This window comes from Mobula birostris, chromosome 15, assembly GCF_030028105.1.
Source record: "Mobula birostris isolate sMobBir1 chromosome 15, sMobBir1.hap1, whole genome shotgun sequence".
Taxonomy (NCBI): domain Eukaryota; kingdom Metazoa; phylum Chordata; class Chondrichthyes; order Myliobatiformes; family Myliobatidae; genus Mobula; species Mobula birostris.
In genome coordinates, this window is record NC_092384.1 from 40460559 (window position 1) to 40472643 (window position 12085).

Sequence of the window (12085 nt, forward strand, 5' to 3'; positions counted from 1 at the left end):
TCTTTGTAGGAACTCAGAAACTGGCGTGTCCTTGCAGAAATCCCAAACAAACTGCGAGCAGTCTTCACCCCTCTCTCTCTCGGTAACAAGCTGTTTGTGCTGTACAGCTGCACACTCTCTCTCTTTTTAAAGGCACAGTCCATAAGAGATAATTCGGGATCTCGTCACAGGTGCTATACCAAATATGTTCAAAATCCTAACGCAGTACAGCCAATGGCATGATTTCCAAGTGATTGCATCAATGGGCCTAGGACAGATCCTCAGAGATGTTGACACCCAGGAACTTAAAGCTGCTCAACCTTTCCATCACTGACCCTTCAATGAGGCCAGATCCTTGCTCAAACAGGGGTTAATTCTAGCCATAACCAACCTATTGAAGTATTTCATTACGATAGATGTGAGTGCTACTGGTCAATAATCGTTGTGTCAGCTTGCAGTACTCTTCCTGGTCACCAGTATGATTGTTGCCATTTGAAGCAGGAAAGAATCTCAGATCACAACATTGTTGAAGATGCCCTTGAATACACCAGCCTTTTGGTTGGCACAGGTTTTCAGTTCGCTGCCAAATACACCAACGTCGTGACCTGACATTTTGCACAGGTCCACCCTCTTGAAGGATGCTTGGACATCAGCCTCAGAGATAGAGATCACACAGTCACTGGTGTTTTGCATGAGTGTAGTGTTATTTTCTCTTTCCAAGCTTGTATAAAAAGGCATTGATTTATTGGGGAGTTAAACATAACCACTGCTTATGCTGTTTGGTTTCACCTTATAGGAAGTAATGGCATGCAAACCCTTGTATAGCCAAATGTCTGTCTAATTTCATATGAAATTGCCTTTTCACTCTCAAGATGGCCTTCCGTAAGTTGAACCTAGACCTCCTGTAGAGTTCTGGATCATCAGAATTGATCACTACAGATCTTTCCCTCAGTAAACTGCAAATCTCCTAGTTCATCCAGGGCTTTTGGTCTGGGAAAACTTGGTATGACCTCAAAAGCGCATACTCTACTATGCAGGTCTTGTAGAAGTCATTGTTGGCCGCTGCATATGCTTTCAGATCCAAAGATTAATCACTGACGTGATCCTGTCCACCAATTGAATACAGTCCTATAAACACTCCTATGCCTCCCTTGACCATACCTTCACAGTCCTCACGGTCCTTGGTCTTTACCTATATGCCTGGAGTAGAAGTACGGCCAAGTGAACTGGACCTGCCAAGGTGCAAGCATAGGATGGTACAGTAAGTGTACTTGATGGAGCTGTATCAGTGGTAGAGTCTGTTGGCTCCTTGATTCATGTTGGTGACATGTTGGTGTTAGTTCATCAGGGACTTCAGGCTGGGCTGGTTGAAGTCACCTGCGATGATTTTGAAGGCATCAGAGTGCACTATCTCATAGCTGTTGGTCACGGTGCTGAGAGCCTCCAGTTCCAGCTTGACACTTGTCAGGGGTGGAATGTACACCACAGCTAGGATGACAGCAAAAGAACTGCCTTGGAAGATAGAATGTACAACACTCGATCACCAGATGTTCCAGGTCAGGGAGCAGGACTGAGACAGACTGCTACTTCTGAGAACCACTATGAGTTAATCATAAAGCAAACGAAACCAGCTCTGCTTTTACCTGATGCCACCATCCAGTCCATGCATGAGCAGCCCCCAGATTGGAGCGTTCTGTCTGGAATGCTAGGAGTGACTTACGTCTCCGTGAAGCAGAGTACACAAAGTCATTGATGTTCCTCTGGTACTGTAATTTTGCCCTGAGGTCTTCAATTTTATTATACAGAGTCTACATATGAGCCAGGAAAATGGTGGGAAGGGGGTGGGGGAGGAAGTTGGCCCTTGTGTTTCAGTTTTACCTGCAGTGTTCCCCAGCAGCCATGTTTTCTGCACCCGCTCCTAAATGTTCTGCTGTCCCTAATCTGTCAGTTCTGAAGATTGTTAGTTCTTTTAAATGACTTGAAATGATGTACTTACTGTGGTGTCTACAGCTACAGATTTCAACTGTAATATTTTTAAACAGGTATGATTGATGATTCCCTTGGAAGCTGCATATAAAAAATATCCTCTCTCCAGTACCAACTTTTTTTCTTTATTACATTGCTTTCATTTGTTCTTTGTCAAGTACTATTACTCAGGAGATGAAAAGAATGCTCCTACTTCTTACCCCAGATTTAAGCAGTTATGAAACAACCTGTTGTCAGCAATATCTGGTGAATTAAAACATGTTAGATTGCATGTAATCCTGGGTAGCAAAGCCTGGGTATTAAATTGTAACAATTTTTTTCTGCATCTGTCATTAGAATGCTGAATATAATTTCCATAAAACCATATTGTCAGTTTAAGGCCCATTCCTTATTGATGTGGTGTGGAGTTTGGCTTGTTTTTAATGCTTTTTGAGGATGTGTTCCAGTTCAAATCTGTTTTCCTAAGCATGACTACACAAGATATAATTAGCTTTTTGCAGCAACAAAACAAAACATAAACAAAAGTTAACATGAACTTAAATTAGCATAATGAGATTGGTTTCTCAATATGGACCAGTATGTTCAAGATCAGCTTTAAAGTTAAGGCAAACATTATAACACCAACTTGGTAATAATAACAAGTATTAGAATTCTAAAGCTAAAGAATGTTTTATGGACTGAGCTATAAATATTGTACAGTGGTTTAGATTCCACCAGCAGCAGAGTAGCAGTGGTACTCACTGCTATCCTCACTAAAAGGGCTTGCCACAAAGATCGGGCAGTCTCTGATGCATGAACTTCCAGTGTTGATTTTTGCCAAGCATCTATTCATTTGGATCTCTGGCATCCGGCAGCTGTTGCTATCATGAACATGACAATCAGTTTTGTGAAGGAACTGCCACAGGCAATTAAGAGCTTAAAATATTTTTGATTTAATATTATAAAATATTTTACATATCAGTAAAAAAATTGGAAGAACTGATTGAGATAGTAAATGAAATATAAATTCTTTGCAAAGTTATTTTATAATCTATAATTGAAATGTTTATGTGAACAGATTATAATTATGTAAAATAGTTCATATTAAAAGATTACTCTAGGGACCCAAGGAATCTATTAGGAAAAAAATATGTGTTTATATACCATTAAAATCTCATTCAGAGCTCATGCAACAAAGCACACTATTTTCAGCATATTTTCCTTTGTAAATACCTTAAGCTCATTTCAAGTGGTTGATTTTTCGTGACGCTGTTGAAGGCAGCAATCTATGTTGTATGTGAAAGTAGTTTGATATTATGTTCCTGATACCCTCGTAGTTGGAGGAAATCAAAATCATCGTGGTAAAATACAAGACCAAGATTTTGTATTGGATCATTTTTTTGCTGTTACATGAAGCCCACAGAATCCGTAGTGTTCTTGTGCAGTGTGTTGAAACTCTGACTAAACACCAAGTTAAACCGGAGCAATGAAGACAGAGTCGTAGTAAGGTCAACCATTTACTGTTCACTCTTCCACATTAACATCGTATGGTGAAAACTGTTGATAAAAAAACACATATACAGTGTCCATTTCATTCTGGAGACCACGCGCGCAGTCTTCTTTTAGCGAGTGTCTCCAGCCGCCCCGAGTAGCAGAAGAGGGGGTCGCGTCAAACAGCCATCGGCTCGAGCCAACCCCACGTTTGAAATTGAAAAGCCGGCACGCGCACCGCCCCAGCCGCCGCTTCCTTAACAGAAACCGCGTTAATATTTTTACTACAAATACATTCTTATCAACTTACGGCGTTGCTTCTATAATGTTTCTTTGTGGGTGGACACGGAGCTCTTCACGATCATGCACCCACCTTCACACCTTCCCGAACCAAGACGCCGTGAAACCGGAGGTGATGTCATCGCATGCCGCCATATACCGTAGGCAATGGATTTACCTTTGTTATACTGTAACTTAATTATAAACCTTTAACTTTAACTAGAAAATAGTTACAAACACATCATTTAAAACGTAGACCCAACAAAGTCAAATAAATGCCTTAGGGGCAACACGGAATCTGTTCAAGTGGGAAAATTCTGATAGATGAAAGACCATTTCAAGTTCACAAGGCAGGTGCAGATTGATAAACTTTGGCATAGCTGACTTATCTAAGGGTAATTGGTGCACATTTGGACCTAAACCTTGGCATAGCTGACTTATCTAAGGTTAATTGGCTCACATTTGAACTAATGTGACATGATAGCAAGGAAGAAATGTGGTGCTGGTGTCCAGAAAACAAGGAGGGCATGGATTCAGTAGCTGAACAGGAACAGATCATGCAGCTGATCAGCACACAATGGTGATAAATAATGGGTTGCTTGGATTTTACAGCTGGAAGATGAACCAGGCTAAAAAGTTAGATTCTAAAACAATGCATCTGGCCCAGAATGATTACCAATCTATGTGTAGAGCAGTGTACAGGAGATCGGTGCTGAGTCTGTAAGAATGTTAGGGCACTTAGAGGTCAGGGAGGAAGAAGTGTTGGGTCTCCTAATGAGAATTATAGTGGATAAGTCCCTAGGGTCTGATGGGATTTACCACAAATTATTAAAGAAGGCAAGGGATGAGATTGCTGGGGCCTTGACCAGTATCTTCGTGTCCTCTCCAGGCACAGACAAGGCCCTGGAGGACTGGCGAGTGGCTGATTTGTACCTCTGTTTAAGAAAGGAACAAGGGAAAATCCTGGGAGCTATAGACCGGAGAGTCTCATGTCAGTTGTAGAGAAATTACTGGAAAAATTCTTAGAGGATATATGAGCATTTAGAAACCCATGGCCTAATTAGGGGGAGCCAGCGTGGCTTTGTGAGGGGCAAGTTGTGCCTTACCAACTTGATTGAGTTTTTTGACAAAGTGACAAGAGAGATTGATGAAGGTAGGGCAGTGGATGTTGCCTATATAGATTTTAGTAAAGTGTTTGACAAAGTCCCTCATGGGAGGCTAATCTAGAAGATTAAGATGCCTGGGGTCCACAGCGAATTGGCTGTTTGGTTTCAGAACTGTCTTGCCCATTAGAAGACAGATGGTAGTGGTTGAAGGACTTACTTGAGCTGGAGGTCTGTAGTTAATGGTGTTCCACAGGGATCTGTGCTGGGACCTCTGCTATTTGTGATGTATATAAATTACCTGGATGAAAATATAAATGGATGGGTTAGTAAGTTTGCAGATAATACCAAGATTGGTGGAGTTGTGGATATTGTAGAAGACTGACAAAGAATATAGAGCGCTATAAATCAGTTGCAAATATGGGCAGAGAAATGGCAGATGGAGTTGAACTCAGATAAGTGTTGCACCTTGGTAGGGCAAATGCAAGTGGACAGTATACTGTTAAGGGCAAGATCCTTAACAGTGTTGCTGAGCAGAGAGATCTTGGGATCCAAGTTCATAGCTCCATGAAAGTGACTTATACAGGTCAATAAAGTGCTTAAGAAGGCTTGTGGAATGCTTGCTTTTATTAGTCGAGGCAATCAGTTCAAAAATCAGGAGGTTATGTTGCAACTTTATAAAACTCTGATTAGGCCACGTCTGGAGTATTGCATACAGTTCTAGTTACCTCATTACAGGAAGGATGTTGAGGCTTTGGAGAGGGTTCAGTAGAGGTTTACCAGGATGCTGCCTGATTTAGAGGGCATGAGAGGCTGGATAAATTTGGGTTGTTTTCTTTGGAGTGACTGAGAGTGAGAGGAGATCTGATAAGATTCTGAGATACATAGATAGAGTAGACAGGTAGTATCTTTTTCCCAGGGTAGCAATGTCTAATACCAGAGTGAATGCAGTAAAGGTGAGAGGGGTTAGGTTCAAAAGGATGTGGGGTAAGATTTTACACATAGAGTGGTGGATGCCTGGAAGGCACTGCCTGGTATGGTGGTAGAGGCAAATACATTAGAGGCTTTTAAGTGACGTTTAGATAGAGGAAAATGGACATTGTGCAGGTAGGTGGGATTAGTTTTTGAGGATTTTTTGATTTACTTATTAGCTGGTTCAGCACAACATTGTGGGCCAAAGGATCAGTTTCTGTGTTCCTCTTCTATGTTCTATGTTTTAAGTGATATGCCACAGTGGTAATAATAATTCTAAAAATAATAGTTATGGTTCACAAAGAATCTAATAAGAAAAAAATATGCCTTTGTATGCTATTGAAATCTCATTCAAAAGATTAATCATTCATATTGTGATAAATTACTACAAAGCATAAAAATTGTTGTAAACTTACCCCACTGAAGCACTAACAGCACTTTAGGGCTTCTGCTTTAAATTTCATGCTTGCAGAAATCCAAAAATTATTCTTCTTTACATGGCACAAGGATGGTGATTGCCATCATTTTACCATCATCATTACTGCAAAAATATAGACGCGTGGCCAAGTGGTTAAGGCGTTCGTCTGGTGATCTGAAGGTCGCTAGTTCGAGCCTTGGCTGAGGCAGTGTGTTGTATCCTTGAACAAGGCATTTAACCACAAATTGCTCTGCAATGACACCGGTGCCAAGCTGTATGGGTCCTGGTAGCAGCAGAGATACAGAGGAGCAGACTGGGAGGCAGATTTTGGAAAGGTGCAAAAATAACAGGGTCGTTATCATGGGTGACTTTAACTTCCCTAATATTGATTGGCACCTGATTAGTTCCAAGGGTTTAGACGGGGCGGAGTTTGTTAAGTGTGTCCAGGATGGACTCCTGTCACAGTATGTGGACACGCCGACCAGGGGGAATGCCGTACTAGATCTGGTACTAGGTAATGAACCGGGTCAGGTCACAGATCTCTCAGTGGGTGAGCATCTGGGAGACAGTGACCACCGCTCCCTGGCCTTTATAATTATCATGGAAAAGGATAGAATCAAAGAGGACAGGAAAATTTTTAATTGGGGAAAGGCAAATTATGAGGCTGTAAGGCTAGAACTTGCGGGTGTGAATTGGGATGATGTTTTTGCAGGGAAATGTACTATGGACATGTGGTTGATGTTTAGAGATCTCTTGCGGGATGTAAGGGATAAATTTGTCCCGGTGAGGAAGATAAAGAATGGTAGGGTGAAGGAACCATGGGTGACAAGTGAGGTGGAAAATCTAGTCAGGTGGAAGAAGGCAGCATACATGAGGTTTAGGAAGCAAGGATCAGATGGTTCTATTGAGGAATATAGGGAAGCAAGAAAGGAGCTTAAGAAGGGGCTGAGAAGAGCAAGAAGGGGGCATGAGAAGGCCTTGGCGAGTAGAGTAAAGGAAAACCCCAAGGCATTCTTCAATTATGTGAAGAAAAAAAGGATGACAGGAGTGAAGGTAGGACCGATTAGAGATAAAGGTGAGAAGATGTGCCTGGAGACTGTGGAAGTGAGCGAGGTCCTCAATGAATACTTCTCTTCGGTATTCACCAATGAGAGGGAACTTGATGATGATGAGGACAATATGAGTGAGGTTGATGTTCTGGAGCATGTTGATATTAAGGGAGAGGAGGTGTTGGAGTTGTTAAAATACGTTAGGACGGATAAGTCCCCGGGGCCTGACGGAATATTCCCCAGGCTGCTCCACGAGGCGAGAGAAGAGATTGCTGAGCCTCTGGCTAGGATCTTTATGTCCTCGTTGTCCACGGGAATGGTACCGGAGGATTGGAGGGAGGCGAATGTTGTTCCCTTGTTCAAAAAAGGTAGTAGGGCTAGTCTGGGTAATTATAGACCAGTGAGCCTTATGTCTGTGGTGGGAAAGCTGTTGGAAAAGATTCTTAGAGATAGGATCTATAGGCATTTAGAGAATCATGGTCTGATCGGGGACAGTCAGCATGGTTTTGTGAAGGGCAGATCGTGTCTAACAAGCCTGACAGAGTTCTCTGAGGGGGTGACCAGGCATATAGATGAGGGTAGTGCAGTGGATGTGATCTATATGGATTTTAGTAAGGCATTTGACAAGGTTCCACACGGTAGGCTTATTCAGAAAGTTAGAAGGCATGGGATCCAGGGAAGTTTGGCCAGGTGGATTCAGAATTGGCTTGCCTGCAGAAGGCAGAGGGTGGTGGTGGAGGGAGTACATTCAGATTGGAGGATTGTGACTAGTGGTGTCCCACAAGGATCTGTTCTGGGACCTCTACTTTTCGTGATTTTTATTAACAACCTGGATGTGGGGGTAGAAGGGTGGGTTGGCAAGTTTGCAGACAACACAAGGGTTGGTAGTGTTGTAGATAGTGTAGAGGATTGTCAAAGATTGCAGAGAAACATTGATAGGATGCAGAAGTGGGCTGAGAAGTGGCAGATGGAGTTCAACTCGGAGAAGTGTGAGGTGGTACAGTTTGGAAGGACAAACTCCAAGGTAGAGTACAAAGTAAATGGCAGGATACTTGGTAGTGTGGAGGAGCAGAGGGATCTCAGGGTACATGTCCACAGATCCCTGAAAGTTGCCTCACAGGTGGATAGGGTAGTTAAGAAAGCTTATGGGGTGTTAGCTTTCATAAGTCGAGGGATAGAGTTTAAGAGTCGCGATGTAATGATGCAGCTCTATAAAACTCTGGTTAGGCCACACCTGGAGTACTGTGTCCAGTTCTGGTCACCTCAATATAGGAAGGATGTGGAAGCATTGGAAAGGGTACAGAGGAGATTTACCAGGATGCTGCCTGGTTTAGGGGAGTATGGATTATGATCAGAGATTAAGAGAGCTAGGGCTTTACTCTTTGGAGAGAAGGAGGATGAGAGGAGACATGATAGAGGTGTACAAGATAATAAGAGGAATAGATAGAGTGGATAGCCAGCGCCTCTTTCCCAGGGCACCACTGCTCAATACAAGAGGACATGGCTTTAAGGTAAGGGGTGGGAAGTTCAAGGGGGTTTATTAGATGAAGGTTTTTTACTCAGAGAGTGGTTGGTGCATGGAATGCACTGCCTGAGTCAGTGGTGGAGGCAGATACACTAGTGAAGTTTAAGAGACTACTAGACAGGTATATGGAGGAATCTAAGGTGGGGGCTTATATGGGAGGCAGGGTTTGAGGGTCGGCACAACACTGTGGGCCGATGGACCTGTACTGTGCTGTACTATTCTATGTTCTATGTAATGCCCTTCCCTTGGAAAACATTGGTGGCTTGGAGAGGGGAGACTTGCAGCATGGACAACTGCCGGTCTTCCATACAACCTTGCCCAGGACTACGCCCTGGAAACTTTCTAAGGGGCAAATCCATGGTCTCACGAGACTAATGGATGCCTATTTTAAAAAAAAGGCCAATATCTTGTTATGAAGTATTTCATCTGGTCTTATCTACTTCAGAGAGAAACCCTGAACAGAAGGACACTATCAGAAGAAAATGGGTGAAAAGTACTATCACTAAATAATTTAATTTGTTTATCACAACTCTATAGCAAGTTACTTTCAATTGTGCATTTGATGGAACCTACATCTAGAGTTTCTGGGGTAGATTGATTTGCACTATGAGTAGATTTGCAATTCAGGAGGAGTTTCTATTCCCTGATATTCATTTACTTTTTTTTACTTCCGATTACAACTTGTTTGTGATTGTTTCTCATATCTTTACCAGACATTACAACCTAATTTATTGCCTTCAGTTTGAAAGTCCATGTTGCAATATAAAATGTGTTGCAGATTCAGTCTATCAGATCAAAACATAAAATGTTGGAAATACTCAGACTGTCAGGCAGGATTTGTGAAAAGGTAAAGAACCTTTCAAGGGATGACCTTTCGTCAATAGGAGGAAAAGTTGAAATGAAGCAAGTTTAAAATAGTCAAGAGAACACAAGTGAGGGTCTGTGGTTAGATTAGTGGATAACTGATCAGTCACACATACCCTAATGTTTGGTGTTCTAGGTAAAGCAGCCCACAGTTGCAAAGTATTGATACCTGGTTACCTTGCACATTTTTATTCATATGATTTAGAGAAGATAATTTATTTTGCTGCCAAGTGTTGGTACTTACGGCTTATATAATCTTTATTCAAACCTGATTAAATACAAGAAAATACTTGAGAGAAATTTAAAATAGTAATATATCATTTCTCTAACTATAGGGTACAGAGTTTAGCAGTAGAGCATTGTCTCATTATTTTGTCATGGTGTAATAGAAAAGTAAAATGAAAACAAGAAATGTCAGAAATACTCAGCCAGCAGTGGAAAAAGAAACAGTTGATGTTTTGGTTCAGAAACTCTTCAGCAGAACTTGAAGGGAGACAAAAGAAGTTTCCTTTATTACAGAGAAGTTGGGAGAGGGATATTGTCTGATAGGGTGAAGCCGGGTTTAACTTGGGAGTAAGCTGTTTAACAAGGTTATCTGTCCAGTGAGTAAATGAGAGCAGCTGGAGAGTGAAAACATAGACAAACAAGCATTGATATAACAATGTAGGAGCTGCAAAAGCAGGAAAGACATGCCCAGCTGATGAAAAAACAGAAACAAACTAAATGAGCTAAGCGGCAGATGGTCATCTGATGCAGTCAGAGAAATCAAGTTAACTGAAGTTGTAAAATGTTATTAGTATTGAAGTCTAGAAAGTTACAAATTGCCAGACAGAAGATTAGGTGGTATTCCTCAGTCTTCTGTTGGTCCTCATTGTAGCAATGCAGGAAGCCACAGAACAAACAGATCTGAGTGGGATGTAGAACTAGTGGCTGGCAAAGGGAAGCTCAAAGGCACCCCTATGGACCAAATGCAGATGCTCTGCAAAGCAGTCAACCAACCTGAGTTTGGTGTCTCCATTGTCAGAGAGCACTTGGTGAACAGCAAATTTAATACGCTACTTTGGAAGTGAACTCCTAGGATTGTGGGAAGGGAAGAATGAACCATGGAGTATCGTAAGAAGAAAGCTGGCTTTAGGGTATGGAAGAATTGACCAGGGAGTTGTGCAGAGGAGTAGGGAAGATGTACCTGCTCACGGTATTTCTTCAAAGGAGGCAGAAATTGCACAAAAAGGTTTGTTGAATGCTTCTGGGTTGGGAGGTGAGGACCAGGATAACTCTATCTTAGTTCTATCCTGGAAGAAATCAGATGAGAATCCTTCTGCAATGGAAATGGATGAAATGTGTACAAAGGCCTTATTAGCAGTGGTAAAGGGGAAGTTGTGGTTCAGGAAGAAAGGGATGTCTTGGAAGCAACTTCACTCTCCAGAAGTGGCTGCGTGACCTTGGCTTCACTAGAAGAGAGATCAAGTCAACCAGCAGGGCTGTAACTGAGGCAGCAGAGAAAGGATCAGCATGGGCGTGGACGAAGTATGTCCAGAGGGGCAGATAGTCAGACAGTGTATGCATATCTTGCAAACCCTTCAGTAGTTGCATAGACACCTGAAGAGCAGACTATCTGTTGGATGGAAGTGACCAACAACTCTGATAGAGGCAGATGCCAAGTTTTTAAGCTCACCAGTGGGAGGTAAGTGCTTTAGCACTGCTGGCCCACCACCTCGAGGGAGTCTTGATCATAAGCGGGCTGAAACTCCTGAAGACAGGTGGCAGATCAACTGATGATCCCACTGGTGATAGCACAGGACAGTTAATATCTTAGTCCACGTGTATTTTGTAACTCAATCTCATCATCAAAGATTTAAAGTACATTTATTACCAAAGTATGTATGCAGTATACAACCCTGAGATTCATCTTCCACAGACAGCTATGAAACAAAGAAAACCATGGAACCTGTTCAAAGAAAAACATCGAACCCCCAACGCACATAAAAAGGAAGAAATCATGCAAACAGCAAAAAACACAGAATATAAACACACCAAACCATAAAGTCAGCAAAAGTCTCCAAGTTTATTCAACCAGCTCAGTTCAGCCCAACCCAGTGCTGTATCTTTGATATCTGCAAACCACAGAACCAGTCCACCCCGATCAAAATCCCACAAAATGGCAACAAAAAAAAAGGATCGACCAGGAACACAACATAACATAGAGTCCAATTCACAAATCGCGTCTATTAAACTTTGCCCAAGACTCAGGACCCAGGACTCCGGCAGCATCAATTGAGAGAGAGAGAGGAGGTTCGTACACTGGCTCCTTCCTCTAGAAACAAAGGAAGGAAGAGACCAGTCATCCGCAAGTAGTTGGCACTGAGCACCCGCCTGCCTTCCATTCTCATCCTTGTTGATTTCAGTCTTCCTCAACGCCTTAATCGGCGAGGAATGTAGT

At 42.2% G+C, this 12085-nt stretch overlaps 1 protein-coding gene across 2 annotated transcripts in view; it reads left to right on the forward strand.

The window, feature by feature from the left end:
* Nucleotides 1-12085, forward strand: part of itfg1 (integrin alpha FG-GAP repeat containing 1) — a 261975-nt gene that overhangs the window by 121363 nt on the left and 128527 nt on the right. The gene's annotated exons all lie outside the window — the stretch shown is intronic.